Raw genomic sequence first — 21,802 nt, 5'->3', positions numbered from 1 at the left:
TGGTGTACAATTAGGGTATCTTCCTTGATTCACAGATCCTGGCAACTGTGGCCAGGAACATCTTTGCACAGATCTGTACCCCTTTCCTGAATCGGAAGTCCCTTCTTATGATCTCTAATGCCTCATAACTTCAAATGCCACTTTAATCAGTGGATATTGCAATGGGCTGTATTTGAATGCCAGTTAAAAGCTACAGTTGGTCTAGAATGAATATGGGAAAGCAGTGTATCAATACCTGCAAGCAGCCTTGATACAATTATATAGGCTCTCTCCCATGCAAGTTGTATTGTTTACCAGTGATTTCCTAGAGCACTGCATGTGCTATAGGTGCATCTTCTATAAAGCCCCTCGTGGCAAAGGTCCATGACCTTGAGAAGGAAGTAGCAGAGGTATTATAGCTACTCAGCTCTGGGAAAGAAGAAAGCATAACAGAATGCCCCTCTCCCCCTTGAACCTTTTTTTTCTTCTTCCATTCACTTATGTCCAAATCTCAAACACTATCTGGACAATACCTGCAATTTTTGTGGCAAGATTTTTCAGAAGTGTCTTGCTATTGTTTCCTTCCTAAGACTGAAAATCACTCAGATGGCTTTGTGCTTAAGATGGGACTTTAACTCATGATCTCCCATTTTCTAGCCTGGTACCTTAAGCACTATATCAAACTGGCTCATGTTCCTTGACCTTGGTGTCCTTAAAAGTCACCCTACTGGGAAGGGAGGAAGAAAGAAAGAAAAGAAAGAGAAAGAAAGAAAGAAAGAAAGAAAGAAAGAAAGAAAGAAAGAAAGAAAGAAAGAAAGAAAGAAAGAAAAAGAAAGAAAGAAAGAAAGAAAGAAAGAAAGAAAGAAAGAAAGAAAGAAAGAAAGAAAGAAAGAAAAAGACTGCCTCTCTCTTCTTGTATCATAGCTCTGTACTGGTTTATTTGAATATATGGTAGCTTTCCTTTGGGAAAAGACTGAAGCAGAGCACTTTTGCAGCCTCTTCATTACTTATTATAATCCATACATTTTTTTCAAGCTGTGAACCCATCCTTTCTTTTTTTCTTCTTATTTCCAAGACAGCCAAACTAAGCATTTTATTTTATCAGTTTTTCATATGAGATTGTTCCGTCAGTGCTTTCACCTTTTATTAATTTCTTTCTTCAGATTTTCCATATTCTTGTGTCATTGGCTATACCTCTTGCATTATCATCCCATTTACATAGCTATCGGTTGCGACTGCCATTATGCAAGATGGAAGACATATCTTGAGATCCTTTCTGGTAGCATCAATAGATAAGTCAATCTCTGATTACTCCCACTTACTTAAAGTCAGTTAGCATCAGGTAACATCAGTGAAAGACAAATCCTCTCCAATAAGCCACTTAGAAACTTAGCTTTCACAGCTTGTGGCTAAGTCCTGTGTACAAAGCCAATTTGAAAACTGTCATAAAAAGATATGGGATATAACTGGAGTTTTATTAAACAGAGGACAATGTGAAGGCACATACTATATAGAAGGGAGAGAGAAGGAATAACAATCTAATAACAATAATAATATGCATGCAGCGAGAAGGAATAAGTCTAATGTAATTAATTGAATAGGAATTCAGGTTTTTTTTAAAAGTAAATTATTCATTTACACTTGGCCAACAACTATCTATGGTGAAGGTTTTATCATTAAATGGCTTTCCGTTTGTTCCCAATCAATATATATTTACTCACAACAGCATGACACTATTTTGGTCACCAAAGCTTTTCCAGAATTGCTGCAAAGACTTTAGTTAAAAACTGGTGTTTCATTATCTACCTTTCAGTATTCAGGTACCACGACTGAACCCAGCAGTAGCGTTACCATGGTTATTTCATGACTCTGTGGCTCCAGAACATTTAGAGCTGATTAAAATGCTCAGGAAAGGCACGTAATCCATTTCTCACGAGACTGTACCATTTCATTAAACACATGGAGATCCCTTTAGTCAGCACCAGTTCCTCACCCCATTAAAGACTTCCCTCTGCAAGTGCAATGCTAGCATTCTTTATAAGTTTATAGGCAATTAAATGTTTGTATCTACCCTCAGAACACGTCTGCCCTACAGTTTTGAAAGGATCAGAAAAACATTTGGTGCATATTACATCCAGTCAGTGGTATCATGAGGACAGCATGGGGTGGTTCTTCACCTGACTGTTCCCATATGTTTTTCATGCATTTGGAAAACTTTACTAATAAATCTTTGTCTAGACAATTTCCAGCTAAGCAGCCAATGAGCATGCTTGTGATGCTGGATTGCTTTGGGGAAAATTCAGTATTGCTGTTTGGGGCAGGGGGTAAGGGGGAAAAAGAATAAGGACATTATGCCATTAATTAGGGGATAACATTTTCCATGTTTGGTTTTGGTTATCTACTTAGCTTGGATGGTTTTGTGCAGAATGGCCTACAGTTGTTATAGTTGTTTAACAGGACAATTATAAACATTTTTATCAGTGTTTTTATCAGCAAATTCAGTTCTAAAAGTTAACAGTTTCCACTGAAATAAACAGGCTACATTTAAAGAGATTAAAGTGCAGGATAAAAAGGGGAACTTTGCACTGATATAGTTTCTCACTTCTACAAAGTAAGGTGTCAAAAGATCCATTTTGCATTATATGCATGCAATTCAGTTTCTGCTATAAATTATGTACATCAGCACACAGTTTCAATAAGAATAAGAAGAAAATATCCTTTAGGCTCTTCTGTAATGGAAATTATTACTTGAAATAATTATATTTTATCTGTTTTTATATCTTGGTACTTGAGCCTTATATATTAATACTTGAGCCTTTGCTTGATCTCCAATGCTTGGAAAGGAACCGGAAATGATGGGGTCCTTCACAATATGGATGCATAATTCTAGAGATGAAAACAACACACAATTCCTAGTCCTTACTTTTGATTGAATGGGAAATAGGGGATCTGAAGCTTTCCCCCCATATCTTAACTCTGAAGAGGGAAAAAAGAAAATAAGCTATGAAAATGCTTTTTTTCTATCAAAGCACTCAATAGCCATGTATATGAGAAAACAGTGTATCTGATTGGTGACATAGGCTTACATTTCATAGCTTTGTCAGTACTTTTCCAAAATAGCTCTGTAAGTAGAAATAGGAAATCTCAGTTAAGCCAGTCATAAAACTTTTATGAGTGAAAGTGGAAGCCAAGGTGTGTAAATATTGAATTGCTAATAATTTGAAAGATCAGGACCTGTTTCTATTTCCAATTTTTAAAATGGGTAAGTATGTTATGCTATTTTCATTGCAGAACCTCCTAACTGTAATAACCAGTGGTGGGATTCAAGTAATTTAACAAACGGTTCTTTGCCCTCATGATTTCTTCCAACAACCAGTTCACCAAACTGCTCAGGAAGTTAACAAGCAGTTCTTGTGAACCGGTGCAAACCGACTGAATCCCACCACTGGTTATAACTATATTGCCCATTTGTAGAAGGCATTACAGGTTATCCAAACTTACAACAGTTCACCTTGTGACTGTTCAAAATTACAATGGCACTGAAAAAAGTGACTTATGCCCATTTTTCACACTTATTATGACCATTGCAGCATCCCCATGGTCACATGATCAAAATGTGGAGGCTTGGCAACTGACTCATATTTATAACAGTTGCAGTATCCCGGGGTCATGCGATTGCTTATTGCAACCTTCTGACAAGCAAAGTCAATGGGGAAACCAGATTCACTTAACAACTGTGTGACTAACTTAACAAATGCAGTGAGTCACTTAACGATTATGGCAAGAAAAGTTGTAAAATGGGGCAAATTTGCTTAACAAATGTTTCACTTAACAACATAAATTTTGGGCTCAATTGTGGTTGTAACTTGAGGAATATCACGTTCAAACTGGCCTGATTTTACAGCCTATTCCCTTCCTCCCCTTCCTATTTTCTAAGCTATCTAAAGCAGCGTTTGTCGACTGGTGGGTTGCGGCCCACTGGTGGGCCGCGAGAAAATTTTGGTGTGTCGCAGAGAAATCTCACCCCCAGAGCACCCCCCCCCCAAAGCAATTAATCCAGGCTGTGCAGAAATACAAGGCTGCGCTGCCCACTTGGCCTGCGGGAACCATCCCCGCCCACTCATTTCTTAACCAGCAAATTCTGCTGTGCTGGGAGATTTAGATTAGCTAGGAAGCAGGAAATGGTTGGATTTCTTGCTTTCTAGCTAGTCTTTAGATCTTCAGCTTTGTTTTTTTTTTATTTTTAAATACTTTATTTAATACAAAAGATTAAAATATACAAATATACAAGTATACACGAGTAAAAAGTAGTAATCATACAAATAAACCAATAGACATCAGCAGAAATCATATTTCTCTCTAATACATTTGATAGTGGTTTAAATAACATAACAGATATTGAATGGCAAATATCCCTTATCCCTTATAAACTAAATACTATTTAATAAATATTAACTAATAATCTATTGTTATTGTTGGATTATAACTGTTATTTTATAAATAAATCCTTCATAAAGCTTATTCGGTGAGAAAGAGAAATAAAGCTAATATTTTATAAATTCCTGTCATTTGATATATATGTAGTAATATGTTTCCTAGGTTCATTTATTTGATACATTCTTTTTCTTACGGTCTGTCCAGTTGTACCATTTATCCCAAATTGAGTTATATTCAGAATCATCTTTTAGTTTTAGTGTAAGCCTCTCCATTTTGGCACATTCATAAATTTTCTGAATAGTAATATGTATAGGTGATAGATTGGGCATTTTCCAATATTGTGCCAGTGAGATTCGTGCCGCTGTTAGTAGATGAATAATCAAATATCTTACTTTGGGAGGATACTCCCCTTTGATTATCCCCAGGAGGAAAAATTCAGGTTTCCACTCCAATCCGATAATTTCCTCTATCCAAATTTTGGTCCTTATCCAAAAAATTTTAACCTTTGAGCATGTTCACCAAAGGTAGAAGAAGGTACCATGTTTTCCCTTACATTTCCAACAGCTCAGGTTTGCTGTTGGATATATTTTTGCTAGTCTAGAGGGTGACAGATGCCATCTGTATATCATTTTTTATAGGTTTTCCTTATAGGATACTGATTTTGTTAAAGTGAGATTCCTTTGCCAAATTTCTTCCCAATCATCTAGATCTATATTGTGACCGAATTTTTTTGCCCATGCTAACATTGGTCCTTTCACAATTTCCTCAGCCAATTCGTATTCTAATAAGTAATGGTATAATTTAGATATCATATTTTTTTCTGGGCCTGAAAGTATTTTATCGAATGAGTGTCTTTTGTTTCTAGTCCCTATCATATCATTTCTTTTAAGTCCCTATCATATCTCATTTTTATTTGGAAATAGGACCAACGATCAATAATTATTTCTTGGGTTTCTAATTCTTGAATCGATTTAAGCTTTCCTTCATTATCTAAAATTTGGTGGTATTTAAGCTTTTTTGCTGATATCCATTGTGTTGGGATGAAACATTGCCTCCATTGTTGATAACCACCTCAGAATTTTAGTGTAATGATTCCTCCTAATACCTGTCCATATTTTAATCAGAGATTTACGCAGAGTATGTCCATAGAAATATGAATGGCTTTTATTGTTTGGGTTCCACAGAAATGCGTGCCACCCTATTTGTAAATCATGGCCCTCTAATGTTAAAATTCTTTTGTTTTCCAATTTGATCCAATCCTTTATCCACACTAGCGCCGTCACTCTGTAGTAGGTCTCCCAGGCAGGAAGTCCAAAGCCACCTCTGCTTTTATTATCTTGTAGGTAATTTTTTTTAATTCTTGTTTTTTTTCCTGCCCAAATGAATTTCATAACAATTTTGTCCAGATCTTTAAAAAAAGTTATCTAATAATATCGGAATCATTTGAAATAAGTATAACATTTTGGATAAAACATTCATCTTGATCATAGCTATTCTACCTAATAATGAGATATGCATTTTACTCCAATTTTCCAGATTCCTTCCAATTTGTTGTACTATTTTGGTGTAATTGTCTTTCTTCAAGGTCGAAGTTCTAGGTCTTAACCATATGCCTAGATATTTAATCTTATTTACAATTTGTAATCCCATTGTTTCCTCTAATTCTTTTTGTCTGTTATTTGTTAAGTTTTTAACTAACATTTTAGTCTTTTCCTTATTAATTTTTAACCCTGCTAATTTACCAAATTTATTGATTTCGTTTAATAATATTGGTCCCAAATCTATTGGTTCTTCTATGATAAATACCATGTCGTCCGCAAATGCTTGTAATTTGTATTTTTGATTTTTAATTTTTGTTCCCTTAATTTCTTTGTTTGATCTAATTCTGTCTAATAGTGTTTCTAATATTGTTATAAAAAGCAGAGGCGACAATGGGCATCCTTTTAAGCACAGACAAATCTCCCTAAGGACTGAAGGTTCTATTATTCAGTGCAGACTCACGGCAAGCAAATTTGAGAGACTGAGCTAGCCGATGGCAAATAGATAGATCACTGAATGATTCTGTGAGCAACTCAATATGCCTGCCTTCTTTGCCCAATTTTGGGTACAAGTTGCTCTTTTTTATATAAAAAAATCAATATTTACATACATGGTATGTTGTGAGTTAATTTTGTGAGTTTGCTTGCTAACAAATTTTATGAGTTTGCTTGCAAGCAAATTTTATGTGACAGACTGAGATAGCCAATGGCAGATAGAAAGATTTCTGAATGAATCTGTGATTCTCTGAGTAACTCAATCTGCCTACCTGCTTTGCCTGATTTTGGGTAAAAGTTGCTCTTTTTTTAATAAAAAATTCAATATTTATATAAGTATGTATAATATTTACATACAAGCCATGCCCAGCCAGTCACATGACCACCAAGCCACACCCACAAATTAGGCCATGCCCACAGAACCGGTTAGTGGTCCCTGGGATTTAAAATTATAAGTTTGGTGGTCCCTGAGGTCCAAAAGGTTGGCGACCCCTGATCTAAAGGACAATAGCAAACTCCAACAGTCCTACTAACAGGTGTTCTGAAAGGTTTGAGAGGGGCATTGTATGGATGTTATATCTCAGTATATAATTGCTATTTCCCCCCTCTGGTTTGAAACAGTCAACTTGGTTGTACAGGATTCTGAAGCCCATCAAGAAGCACTTAGGAAGAACCAGAGGCTAGCTTTCAGTTATTGCTGTAACAGATGAGAAAACATTTTAGTGAGTTTGTGAGCCCTATGGTGATCAGCTCTAGGGGTTTTACCAGGAGGCTTTGTCCTGGTTTGTTCTGAATGCTTTTGTGAAGCTTGTTGCCAATGGGAAACTTTTTGAGCCTTGAATGTGACTGTAGAAGGAGCAGCTTTATTCAAGTTTCTGTTGAATGATTTCTTGGTGAGGATTGGAGGGCATCCTTCTTTCAACTTCCCAATATCCTGGTTTGGGAACAGGGAATTCAAGCTTGGGGAAAGAGTTGCAATAATTGGATATTGTTTTAGGCAGCTTGTCATCTCATAAGCTGCTGGAACAGCCTGCTTTTTATCTCTTGCTTTTGTTGTTTTAATGAGAAGGCAAGGGGAAGACTTGTGTTTTGCTTTGGATCAAAAAAAGTGAAGGAATAAAGAACTCCTTATGGGCCTGCCTGGCCCGGAAAGCGAGCTCTTGTCGACTGTCATTTCTCTACAAAACTCACAGATAATATCAAATAAACATGTCCATTGCTGGTGATGTGAAACAGGAGCAACAGGGCTCGGAAGCTTTGTTGTCACTGTACAATCTGGCGGATTTGAATAATAGGAAGACTGATTAGCACAGCATCACCTTAATAGCATTTTTGTGACATAACAACATAATGTAACACAAAACAACAGAACTAAAGGACAGCAGTGATTGCTCATATCCCAGATTGAAGGTTGTGTTGCAGAAATTCAAAAAATAATTGCCATGTGAGATGAAGTATGAATTCCAGTGATCAGAAGAACTGGGATTTCTTTTTCTCTGACAGCACTTCCAGTCATTTCCTAAATGAAACAATTCTTTACTGCATTAGGGTTGCATTTATCTTGATTCCTATACAAATGATTTTCAGATTTGTGCGGAAGAGCAAGAAGGCTTTCCTCCTGGTTTAGGGCTGATTGGGCAGTCTGTTTTGCAGTGTCGTGAATCTGATATAAAAGATGACTGACTTGGTGGCTTGTTTGTGACTTGCTTTGCACTGATAATAAACAGTGCAATAACATTGTTGCAGTGCCCTGAGTGTTTCGTTCTGATAAGGAACATTGCACACAAAGTTAAAGCTAAATGGAATGAAAAGTAGATGCTTACTGTTAGATTTGGGTTTAAAGCTGTGAAATCTCTACTCAGATTGCATTCTTCTCCAGAGTAATCTGCCAATATATATGGGAGAAAACTTGAATGGTGGATTTTCTGCTCCTTATTTACTACTTTCTTAGTCATTAAGCTGCCAATACGATAGAATCATATTTTTGTAAGGGTACTAAAAGAAATATTATATTGCTCTTTGCTGACAAGCATGGGGGCTTACTACATGCTTGGATATACTGCTTAGTGCACAACTTTCATCTTTGAGGCCTTTTGTTTGTCTATACAAGGCCTGCGGGCTGGAAGCGATGCGATGTGTTCAGATCCAACCCATAGGGCCGTCCTGGAAAGTGTAAGGAGACAACCCGCATTGCTTCAGCCCTGTCTACCCAATGCAAAAAGGAAACATTGGGCCAGCGTGACTTCGGCCCTGTCTACCCAATGCAAAGAGGAAACATGCCAGCAGTTTGGGGAGTGGTGTCAAGCTGGCCACACCCACCCACTTAACCACACCCACCAGTCACCCACGCCCACCCCTGAGGTCAACCACAGCCCTGATGTGGCCCTCAATGAAATTGAGTTTGACACCCCTGGTCTATACAAAGCAGAGATGATATTCAGCAGGTTCTGACCAGTTCTGGAGAACTGGTAGCAGAAATTTTGAGTAGTTTGGAGAACCAGCAAATACCACCTCTGACCGGCCCCACCCCATCTATTCTCTGCCTCCTGAGTCCCAGCTGATCGGCTGGGTCTTCTTTTGTTGCCCTGCACGGGAGAAGGGAGCTGGAAAGCAGATTAGTGGGGTGGGAAGGGAATGGGATTTTGCAGTATCCTTCCCATGCCATGCCCACCAAGCCACACCACGCCCACCAAGCCACGCCCACAGAACCAGTCATAAAAAAAAAATGAATCCCACCACTGATACAGAACAGAACTAATATTCTCTTGTGAATGCCGATTCATAGATGTTAAGTTTGAGGCATGGGTATAATGAACGGAGACCAGACTGTCAATCTTGAACTTCAGCTCTTTATTCACAAGCATAACAGAGACAAAAAACCCGGGCTAGCCAATGGATATTGCTATATCCGGATAACCAATGGATATTGCTATAACGTTTGAATCTTGGCGCGGCCTGCCAACAGCCAGTCAGATTGCTCAGAATGAACCAATCGTAACTTGCCATTATATGGGCCAATGGGACGTGCAGGATTACGATCCTGCTAGGCAAATGAATCTTTATTAATATGTTTCTTTAGTTCACAACAATAGAGATGAAACATTATTCATCTTTGGGATGCCTGGAGCTTTGTAAAGAACAGCAGAAATCAACAGTTTAATTTCTGTCAGTCTCGCAGCCAATTACTACACTAGCAAAACAAAGAGACAGTGCTTTACCGTGATATTTCTAAGAAAGGTTTCTGCCTATCCTAGATCAGATAATCTTTTCAAGAAACTCAGCAGCTGCCCACTTTTATGAAGTACAAGATTGGAGAGTGATCAAAATCTAGCTACTGCAGCACAGCAGCTCAGCAGCTTTGAAAAAGAAGCCTAATGACTTTCAGATGGAAGAAACAACATTATTACCTCTGCCACTTTCTATGAAAGCTTGTGCAACAATAAACTGGCTTTTCTTTAACTTGTCACATAACTTCTTATTTTCTTTTTATTCAGTATAGTCTTCCTTTCCTGGGGAATTGAGTTAGCTTCCATTTACACTGATTGAAATCCATATTTTTTTCCAAACTGAAAGCCAGAAGAATAGTTTGCTCCATCTTCTCTCTCTTTTTAACAAAGTGTTGCTTTTGCGTATGTTAAAATCTCACAATATTCAGGATAACAAATTATCAAATCATTTATGGAATGAACCTCACACACAAAGGGCAGGTGTTTATCATTGCATGACTTATCAAATTTATCATTTTTCTCTTACCCTAGTATTTGTCTATGCTTTTTATTATTTGTCTTTTTTTAAAAAAATAATGCATGCCGGAATTTACTATACTGTAACAAGCAGCTACATCAATCGGAAAATAATGAAGAGGATGAGTTAGAAGTAAAATGGTTGGGAAAGCAAACTTCACTGTAGAAGCACAACTGTTTCAGCTGATGTACACTGTTGTGGTCTTGCACAATAGAACTTCCACCTCTAGATTCTGCAGAGTTATCATTGTTTTTCACTCGTGTTATTACTGGAAGCTTCACTCTCTGTGCTCATGTACCACAGCATCTTGATGTCACAGCTTAGCTAATATGACAGTTTCCTGTTTTGGAGAAGATTTAGGCTTGAACTTGTCTATCAATAGTTAGCAGCTGGACAACAAGCTGAATACATGGCATTCAGGTCATATAGTCACTGTTTCCAGCACTAGCCAAACTTGGCTGATCTCGAGGAAAGCTAAGCAGTATTTGACCTGTTTACTGTTTGCATGGGAGACCACCAGGGAATATAGGATACTCTAGAAAGTAAGCAAAAACAAAACAAAAAATCTTGGAGGAAGGCTGAGGCCAATCATTGTTACCAAGAAAACGCGGACGTGTCTTCCATGCAGTCACCAGGAGTTGAACTCAACTTAGGGGAATCTTTATTTAGTAAGATGTGTATTATTTCTTTTAAATCATGGAAACTATGTCTAAATTTGCATCTATAGAAATAAAGCACCACACTCTAACTGTATGCAATCCTATATCCTTGTCTTTGTGGGGGGAAAAACTGTTGGTGAGTCATTTCCTTCTGTTCATTTGTTGGAACTTGGATTAAGTGCTCTCCTCCCCCATGTTCAAAGGCAACATGTTTCTGAATACTTAAAGCAGGAGAGAACAACAAAGGAATAGTGTCCCTCCCTGACTCTCTGTCTCACAGACACATACACACCCGGCTGGTAAGTTTCCTGGACGTGTGTGGCTAGCCATTGCTAGAAGTAGACAAATACCTAGGCTGAGACCACATGCAAATCAGAGCTAGAACCTGAAGCTTCACTTCACCTTCCCAGAATAGGCGGCTCCTAGCAAACATTGTGTAGCCTGATTCAGTTTGGCATCTTCTAGCTGCCTTGGTCTTGTAACCCTGGCTGTTGTGGCTGTGTTAGGAGTTCTTGGGCTTGCAGTCCTAAACATCTTGGTGAAGACCATGCTAAGGAAGACTGTGCAAAGCTATGATAATGCCCTGCTCTAAATTACTTGTTTGGTTGGGTTTTTCTATTTGCAGAGATGGACGCAAAAATAAACCAGAAAGTCTCATAGGAGAATGTTGCTGACCAGACTTCTTCATACAATGTAACAATCACTTCCAGAAGATGTGTGATGGCCCTTAGGCTTTGACAGCTGTTAGCCACATTGCCTAAGCCTTCTGTACATGGACTCAGCAGTTTTCTGGAAGACCGTTGAGCATAAGTCACCTTGAGAGGAGGCCATTCTGCATCCGTGTCCAACAGCACTAATGCTGCAGGGAGAAGCAATCCCATGCAGGTTTGCTGGTACATTAAAAGTATGGGAGGCGTGCTAGAGAATTCCTTCAGGAAAATTCTGGGAAATCTCTGAACATGTGGGAAACCTTCTCTTTTGTTTAGGCCCTGCAGCATTGCCAGCCTCAAAGATGCTTGAAATGGGGGAAGGGCAGCCAGGGGAACCAGCTATTAGCCAGCTGTTAGGTGGGCTGTGGTGGCTCAGTGGCTAAGATGCTGAGCTTGTTGATCAGAAAGGTCAGCAGTTCGGTGGTTCGAATCCCTAGCACCATGTAAGGGAGTGAGCTCCTGTTACTTCTCCCAGCTTCTGCCAACCTAGCAGTTTGAAAGCATATAAAAATGCAAGTAGAAAAATAGGGGCCACTTTGGTGGGAAGGTAACAGTGTTCCGTGCGCCTTCGGCATTTAGTCATGCTGGCCACATGACCATGGAGGTGTCTTTGGATAGCGCTGGCTCTTTGGCTTTGTAATGGAGATGAGCACCACCCCCTAGAGCCAGAAATGACTAGCATGTATTTGTGAGGGGAACCTTTACCTTTAAGGTGGGATGGGAGGGGGGAATCAGCTAAAAAGCCACTTCCTTTCCTCCATGGGAAGGGAAATCTCTTCAGCTGGTATGCCTCTGCGGAAGTGGGAAGGAGAGAAAGCCCACTCTACCTCCTCTAGTTGAGTGGGGTCCCTTATCTCCTTTGCTGCTTTTGTTTGGGTAGCAGGAACAGGAAAAAAAAAGAAAGGGAGAAGTGGTGAAGAAGGCTCTTTCGCTTGCAGGTTTCTGATCCTATACAGGATGGAATCAGATTTGTAGAAGTGAAAGAGAGAATGAGGATCAGCAACGAGGAGGCTAATGATAGCTCATTTGATGCTGGTGTAGGTTTCTGTCTTACAGAGGTTTCCAAACTTGGCAGCTTTAAGACTTGTGCACTGCAATTCCCAGAATTCTCCAGCCAGCATAGCTGGCTGGAGAATTCTGGGAGTTGAAGTCCACAAGTCTTAAAGTTGCCAAGTTTGGAGACCCCTGGTCCATTCAATCATGAATGGACAGCCCTTCAGCTCAGCAGTGGGGAACTCATTACTGTCCTCATTTGGGCAAGGGTTAGGGCAGTCCTTCCCAAACGTGTTCCTCCATTACCCAAACCCCACTTATTTCAGGATTTCACTCTTATTCCAGTCCTTATTTAAACATGTGGTGATTCATGGGTTCATGTGTCCTTACCCAAAGAAAACCTCTTCTAACCAATTTTAGACAATTTACCCAACTTTGGGAAGCTCTTGGTTAGGGGATTCATCCACCGTCTCCCAAGGCTTATACCGACAGGTTGGTGTCACTTAAAAAAAAAAAAAAATTGTTCTGAGGGGAGAAGGGCTGAAACGTTTTTAGCTGCAGCAGCTCTCCTCTTGTTTTCCTCATGTACCTCTGGTTTTGACCCCCCCACCTCCACCGCCACCACTACCACCATAGTGTCATGTTTCAACCAAGTGTCAAAGGCCAGAAAGTCTCCTGTAAAGCCATGGGGTGGGGGAGGGGAGGCAAGGGAAGGAATTATAGGGGTGGCTGCGGCTTCAACTTCAGCCTTTCTCAATTTTGAGAGACGCCCAGCTTGAAGGGGGAGAAAGGGGGGGGAGAGAAAACAAGGTGAGTAACCCACACCCTTACTCTTTGGTAGGTCCCGTTTTGAGATTTATGAGATAAGTTAGGTAGGTTGGAAGATAATAATGATTGGATCAATCGCCCAGAATGATTGTGCGGGGCTGAATGCATATTTAAATCTTTTATTTTCTCACCTGCATTCAAATATTCTACCAAATGCCCGCTATTTCAACATATTGAATAGCTGGAGACAGGCGGTTTATACAAGGGTCCACATGTGTGGACGTTGAACATATTGCATATCATCATATATGTACTAATATGCTGAAGACACTGTCCCGCAGATGGAATGACATATGTTTTCTCCCACAGAAAAATCTCTCCTGATAATATATATGCTCCAAAAGATTCTTTAAAAAGCTGCTTTAAAGCAGTCAGCGTAGATGTCTCTTGCAATAGCCTGGATAAACTATTGCCTCATTCAGGCACATTAATTTTTTCCCCCTCTCCTTGTACATTTTTCTAAAAATATTTGTTCTGAGGCTGGTATCGCAAGATGCCAAGTTTTAACCCAAAAGAGGAGGGGGAGAGAGAAAGTATGCTTTAGTTTGCGCAAGAATCCTTTATGTTTTGGAAGTTTACAACAGGGAGTGTCTTGTGCACACTGAGTGAGGCAGGACAGCACTGCCCTCCGCTGCTAAATGAAACCTAGGCCTAAGCAAATACGTCAGAGGATATAGGCAGTATGTTTACAGCTTGTTGGGGCCTCTGAGTTACACAATAGCCTGCATAGCCTCTTAGTACATTCTGTACCAGTTGTAAGCATTGGGTGCAGCTGCTCCAGATGACGATTTAAGTGCAACAACAGATAGGTCTAAACAATCTTCAATTATCATTCCTGCATGAAGGGTTCTTTGCAGTTTTAAACATGGTGCAACTGACCCATCCCAAGCATTTTCGCTGCTGTCTGTGAAACGGGGACAGGATGTACTAACACTGAGGAGGATTAATGGAACGAACTAAAATGATTCGAACTAAAATGACTCTTGCAGCAGCCTAAGATTGCATTCTTTCTCCCATTAAGACTGAAGCGAGCAAAGAGGACTTGCGGTATTTAATTTCCCCAAGGAGTGGGCTGCATTTATGACCAGAGATGTTTTTAACCGTAAAGCCTAAGCTTTCAGCAGAATACTTGAGTGACAAGCTTGTTTCCTGCTTTCCGAATGCCAAATATTTACTGGCGATAATGTAAAGAGTACTTTATGTACTGGCTGCTTGAAGGCAATCAATATGGGAGATTTGTGTCATCATAGACCATATGTACCTAATGAATGTTTCTTCTTCTGTGGTGCTGTAAATTGACTTTTATATCAACTGCATTCAGGGAGAAGCAAGTGGCCATTGTTTCAAAGCCACAGAACTGATAACGTGTTCTTGTTTTTATATTTCTGGGCTTGTTATTTCAACGTTAACATTCCAAATGGTAAATAGATAACAAAAACATGCTTATGTAGGAAGAAAAATGGCAGGGTAGCTCTGTAATGTTCCAGGGACTCCTTATCGCAGCCTTGAATGTCTCCTGGGTAAATTCACAGCTTTTGTTCAGAACTGTGCATACTATTGTCCTGTTCCTAACTGTCTCTCCTGCCCCCACACACTCTCTGCCAATTATACACTTAGGCACGGAAAAACTCTAGATTCTGGTTTCACGTAGTTTTGTTAGTTTATGGTATTGCAAGAGGTCCCACTTTTATAGATTTTCATTTATTTATTTTTGGCTTCAACTTTGGCAACTAGTGTGGATTTCAACTCCCATGCTGGAGGAGCTAAAGTCCATGCATCTTAAAATTGTCAAGTTGAAAAAAATTCTAATCAGTAAGGTATAGGTCATCCTTGACTTACAACAGTTCATTTAGTGACCATTCAAAGTTACAACAGCATTGAAAAAGGGCCTTATGACCATTTTTCACACTTACCTCCTTCGTAACATCCCCCATGATCATGTGATCAAAATTGAGATACTTGCAGCTGGTTCATAGTTATGACTGTTGCTGTGACCACCTTTTGCAACCTTTTGACAAGTAAAATCAATGGGGAAGCCAGATTCACTCAACAACCATGTTACTAAATTAACAACTGCAGCAATTCACTTAACAACTTTGACCAAAATGGTTGTAAAATGGAGCAAAACTCACTTAACAAATGTCTCACTTAACAACAGAAATGTTGGGCTCAATTGTGGTCATAATTCGAGGACCGCCTGTATGGTGTAGCCATATCTAATACTCTGCTAGTCAGTGGTTCTGTACCAACAGTTAAATCTTTTTCCTAGCATTTCCCAAATGTAGATCTCTGGCTATGTTAGCTTACAAAGTCACAGGAGAAACAACTTCCATGACCAATGGTCAACAATGACCATGAGAGATTTAATGTGGAGAAAAGTGGGTTCAAAATTGGATTCAAACCATTTAGGACTTCAGTGGTTTCTTAGAACACTAACCACATGGTAATCATTACACATGAGAAGATCAAATTATTTATTGTAAGCCCACAAGTGTGTGGCCACTGAATTACTTCCCAGGCTGTCTCTCATGATGTGCCTAGTGCAAGTATAACATTGTTAGGGCTGCTTTTTCCAGATAGGGCCACAATGCATGAATCAATGAAGTGGATAAATGTTGCCTTGGCACCGAAATCATTTGCCTCTTAATAGATAACACTATTGATTCTTCACTGAAGGATAGCCTCTCTAAAATTCATCATACATTTTTACTCATGATTTACTTACATGATTTACTTTCAGTCAATAATAACTATCTTCTCTGTATTAAAATTGTGTTTGTCTTCGTTCATCCAAAACCTGCTTCTAGACAGCTCTGAATGTTTTCTCTGCCTTCCTGAGATTTATCTAGGGAAATAAGAGGTATGAATGTGTATTATTTGCATACTAATAATTCTTTATCTCAATTCCTGAATGACTTTTAAAGATATGGAATTCAGAGCAGAATTTTTGCATCATAAAATAGAACTTCTCCACCATAAAGTAGAACTTCAATTATCTTCTGGATCTTGCAGAAAGTACTAACTATGTGCCTCCAAGTCTTGGAAAGGATGGTCCAGAAAGATCCTATTCTCAATAGTAAAAACAAAAAAAAGTAAATTCCAGAAAGTAAGAAAGAATACACTCTTCCATTTTAACATCTTATTTTCTTGGCAAGGTCAACCAGCCTCAACTCCCATTTCATTATCTTGTCCAGAAACAGCAAGTTCAATATACTGCAGAACAGTAATTCAAAATCTATTCAATTGTGAATGATTGTCTTTTTGAGAAAGAAAAGACCTTAACCTCCTCCCAGGAAGTATTAGCCATAATTTTAATATCTGAAGAATCCAAAGGAGCAAGAAGGTAATACTGTATCTCTCACGCTTCCATGCATACTCAAACAACACAAACAGAAAGCTGCCCATAAGATCTCTAAGGTGCAAGTTATTCTAGATGTATTTGTACTGGATTCTGACATAGCTAAGGAGGAAGCAAAATGTGTAATTTTATATGCCATGTTAATGGAGATTTGTAACTTCAGACTTCTGACATTTCTAACCATTAGTTCTCTGATCTTGAAACAGACTTTCAACTGCTGGTAAGCAACTGCTGGTAAGCAACTTTGACTGGATATAGAGTCTTGGTAATAAACATGTTTTCTCATTTCTGTCACTAAGTAGCCCCTAGGAGAGCTTGCATTTATTTGGTTCAGAGACTCTCATTTTTTGAGTTTTGATTGAGAACTACTTTTGGTTCTGCTACTTCAGGTGAGTAGTACTCTAAAAATCCAAGGTGGCTGTTATCTTGTAGGCTAAATTGCTATTGAGTTCTGAACTGTAGCAGATAATGATCTGCCATTTTCATTTGTTTATGAAAACTGATTTCTGTACATTGCAGATGCTTTTCAGGAGCTCATGCTGATTGTTAAGGAAAATGTAGTTTATGCAAACGGCCTTTTTCATGTGGAAGTTGGAAACAAACAAACATATAGTCATTAAATCAAATGCATTTTAGTTTTTGATTGCAAATCAGGATTTAATGTAAAAATCCAAAACAGTTATCAAAGCACTTTCGGGCCAAGCTTTTTATTACCTTTACACACAAGAAACACTAGCACTTGCTCAATTTTTATGATAAAGATGATATTCTCCCAATTAGGGAATTTCAGGGAAATTAGCAGCTGGGATCGTATCACTATATCTGATATTCACAATAGACATGCATAACATGCTAGGTTCAGTTAAGACATTCTTCTGTTCTATTTGGGAAAAACTCCTGCTTGAAACCTTAAAAATTAATTGCCAATAGTATTAACCATATTAGTAGAGATGAATCATTAGCCTGAATTGGTGTAAGGTATTCAAGCCTGTCCCAAGACATTATACCAGTCGAGGAGAAGACAAATTGGTGTTTGTTGTGTCCCTTTCCATATACAGACCCTATTTGGATTGGCAGCTGAACCTTATCAGAGGTTTGCAAACATTCTCCATAGCAATGCTTAGTTGCTTAATGTCGCTTTCCTCTTTTTGTGTGTGTGTATGTGTGTGTACTGACTAGACAACCTATGACCCATTGGCTCATCCTTTCAGATATATTTCCTTACCTAAACAAAGAATGCTAGTCAAACCAGCTACCTTGCTCCTGCTGGCAGCCACACCACGTGTTCCCCGTTGGCTTTCTCCATGCAAATTTCCCAGGCTTCTCTGTTGACTTGTGGGAAGGTGTCTGGGAACATTGTAAATGAGGATCACATGGCCCCTGCAGCAGGGCTGACCAGCAGTGGAGGCAGCAACTCTGAAATGGCAAGAACTTTCCAAAGTGTTCATTCCTGTTGGAGTAATAGGTCCCACCATTCTGTAAGTTAGCCCATTTGAGGTACCTGAATAAAAAGACTCTGCTCTGCAGTGATGCACCATTTCACCCAATGAAAGATTATGGACACGGGAGTTTTAGCAATACATAGATATGTACTTTCTATCCTCTAGCATTAGAGCAGTACAATTTACTGTGATTAATGTTAATTCTATCTGTTTGTAATCGATAAAAGCAGAGACAAAAGCTAAACCATCCTTCCAATAGTTCCCCCCCCCCCCAGGCTATTCAGTAAGTTGGGGATACGATAGCATGCTCCAGTCCCCTAACCATTTTGTTTCTTTGCTTGTTTGTTTGTTTCAGCACAACTGTATCTTTAATAGTTTCTGCCCTTCCATAAAATCAAGCAGAGATGGGGTGCTTGGATCTCATTTGAGGAAAGAGCCAAGTTTGTAGGACTCATTTGAAGAGCAATGGGTGGGTGGGTGGGGAATGAATGCCTAAGAAGACATCATTCCAGGGGGTAGGTGCTACAATAGATAAGGCCCATTTCCTGGTCCCATCTTCTGTTTGTTTGTTTATTCAACTATATAAATTTATTTTGCGTATTTCTATGCTACCACAAAGTCTCCTAGTGGCTTATGTCAACTTGATGGAACCTGAAGCGTAGCAACTGTGCCTGATCATAGAGGGTGGGTGGAAACTATGGAGACAGATAGTCACTCAGATAATCAGGACGTATATTGAAGGGCTTTATAGGTGATAGCCAGCTCTTTGAATTGTTCCTGTAAGGTTCCTGGTGAGCAGTGTGGCTCTTGGTATCCATGGCACGCCCATAACTGCCTGGGCTGCTGTATTCTGGAGTGGCTGCAGTTTCTAAGTGTTCTTCACATTTTACTAGATATGTCGAGAGAAATGCATAAGTTGTTCCTTGGGGTTTAAACTCTTGCATGCAGCAGCTGTGCTCTCGAGTTTTTTGCACACAAGGGGAGATTACTCTGGATTAGGATTTTGCAATACAGAAAGAAAGGAGAGTTTATACTTTTTCCCAGCCTGTTTTTGTGATGAAAGTTATCCCAAATTTACATCTGGGACGTTTGAGCAAGAGGCTGGTTGGCCTAGCAAGGAAACTCTCTTGCAAACACTGTGCCCATGGCCATGGCCATGTTGATGTAGGCTATATAATTACTTACAGAACACAAATATGTTAGATGGCAATGCTACCCGTAGCAACCTTGGAGAAGGAATATATCCACAGAGGGGCAAAACTGGTTGACGAATAACTCCCACTATTTACAGGTAGTCCTTGACTTACAACAGTTCATTTAGTGACCGTTCAAAGTTACAATGGCACTGAAAAAAGTGACATGACCGTTTTTCATACTTATAATCATTGCATCCTCCGTGATCCTCCATGATGACGTGATTAAAAGTCAGGTGCTTGGCAACTGACTCATATTTATGACAGTTGCAGTATCCCGGGGTCATGTGATCCCCTTTTGCGAACTTCTGCTAAGCAAAGTCAGTGGGGAAGCCACTTAACAACTTAACAACAATTCACTTCATAACTGCAGTGGGAAAGGTCATAAATGGAGCAAAACTCATTTAACCAATGTGTTCCTTAGCAACAGAAATTTGGGGCTCAGTTGTGGTTGCATGTTGAGGGCTACCTATATAAGCCATGGTCCCATACATCCCTTCCTTATCAAAATCTATGCTGTTAACAGAAGTTTTAAAAGAGCATAATAATATCTTTACTTTGCATACTCCCATCTACTTTGGTCCTTAAGAATACATTTTGTTTTTCCAACTCATTGGCTTTTCCCTTGCTTCTTCTCTCAATAATCATGCAAGCTCAACAAATGGCTCAGCCTTTTTTCTAACACTTTCAGTGCAGACTATAGAAGTTGGTGCACTGATCTCAGCATTGCTCATGAAAATCCAATGATTTATATGAATTCTAGCAGAATACTTTTGAAAGTTTAAGCTACCTTCTCCGAACCGGGTGTCCTGAGATGTGCTGAATCTGTTTTTTTAATCACTCATATTGCATGCGTTGCTACCGTTGCAGACCAAGTCTGATGGAACACACATTTTTTAAATTTTCATTTCCATCTTTTCCTTAGAAAAGTCATTTGCATTTTTACTCCCTCACTTCAGAAACAAATTCCAACAGTGGTGGGCAAATGTTTATCATGAAGGGCCTGCTTGTCATGTTTTGTATCTTCCTGCTTCTTTCATTTAGCCCAGATAAGGGAGTAATCTTTATTTGTACTTTTGTAGGCATCTTTTTACCAAACATTCTACTGTCCATGCCACACGCAGGATATGCCAAGATAATCTAGAATGTCACTTTCACCAGTTTGTTCTGCCACTTTGATCTGGAGGATGATGAATGTTGAGATGTTGGCATGTATTTCTTTGTAGTTTAAAAAATCTTCCTTTGCAATTGCCTCCAACCACAGTTTTGTAAAAACAAACACACACACAGCATGCGGTGCTAGAAAGTAAAAGTGGAGGAAGAAGGCAGGGCTCTTTGTTAATTCATGGAATGGTGGGGAAGCTCTGGGAACAGTATTTTCAGCGATTAGCCAATTTGGAAGAAACAGCCAGTTGTGATTTGCTCTTCACTCAGGATTAAGCAGTGATTGGCAATAGGACCACTTGTGAATTCCTACCTTATGAGTGTAGAAATAGAACCACACTGAAAGTGTTTGAGATCAGCTGATGGTAAGTACAATGTGCACAAACTGCAGATTAATTTTAACGTGTTAGGAATAATCAAGGCTGATGGTGCTGTAATCTCATTATGCCTGGAAATTACGAAACTTAGTCAATTATCCTGATTTAAATTAAAATTCCCCCAAATTTCCCATACCCTTTGGGATTGTCTTAATGATTTATTTCGTTTAAAAATTATTTGCAGGTAAGTTAATTTTTGTCTCCATTTTTCCATAGCTGGTTTGGTTTTGTGCCTTGGAGTTAGTGCTGACTCCTGGGGACTTCCTGGATATGTAGTCCCTACAATTTCCACATATTAAAGCTATTTGTAAAGTCTATTTGCTCTTTCTTATATTGTGCTCAGAGTAAATCATCTCCAAATCCCAAATATTCAGTTATATTCTTAGACTAGAAATGGTGCAGATTGCAGAAGGTATAAACATAAGTGGGACATAGTGACATTGCCTTTTTATTCTTCCATAAGTCATTTGAAAAGGCTTAAGGTATATCTTATTCCACACACACTTGTATTAGAATTCAGCCACAGGCTAATATTCAATCACTGTTGTCACCCTAGGAAACTCTGAACACTGTTACTCTGTGTAATGGGAAGTTGGCCACATTGTTCGAGGACTATAGGAGCTGAATTTAAAAAAGAGGGAATGTCTGGTGAAGACTAACATACTGAGAACAGTACTGGATTGTTCTTTCTTTTCTTTCTTTGCTATTTTTACTCCTTGTGAGTTTGTGTTAGTTTTCACATTCTTTGTAAAACTTTCAATAAAATGTATTTTTAAAAACCCAGTCATTTCTTGAGGCACTATTTGTAGCTATTATCTTTTTTAAATAGCCCTTTTATTTTGCAAAGTCAGATCGTGCCTTTTTTTTCTGTTCACCTTACAACAT

At 39.1% G+C, this 21,802-nt stretch overlaps 1 protein-coding gene across 4 annotated transcripts in view; it reads left to right on the top strand.

Moving 5' to 3' along the window:
• Positions 1-21,802, top strand: part of LOC113418785 (uncharacterized) — a 68,297-nt gene that overhangs the window by 12,454 nt on the left and 34,041 nt on the right. Inside the window, exon 1 of one of the 4 annotated variants that reach the window (XM_087959917.1) lies at positions 18,385-18,698. The exons of the other annotated variants lie outside the window; for them this stretch is intronic. The gene's annotated coding sequence lies outside the window, so the exon portion shown is untranslated. Of the gene's footprint in view, positions 1-18,384; positions 18,699-21,802 lie in introns of those variants that run through there. 4 annotated transcript variants of the gene reach the window in all.

Source organism: Notechis scutatus, chromosome 3, assembly GCF_049901735.1.
Source record: "Notechis scutatus isolate UNSWTSFEM ecotype Mainland chromosome 3, rNotScu1.2, whole genome shotgun sequence".
NCBI classification, from domain to species: Eukaryota; Metazoa; Chordata; class Lepidosauria; order Squamata; family Elapidae; genus Notechis; species Notechis scutatus.
Note: the sequence above shows the minus strand (reverse complement) of the source record. Positions and strands in the feature narration are given on the sequence as shown.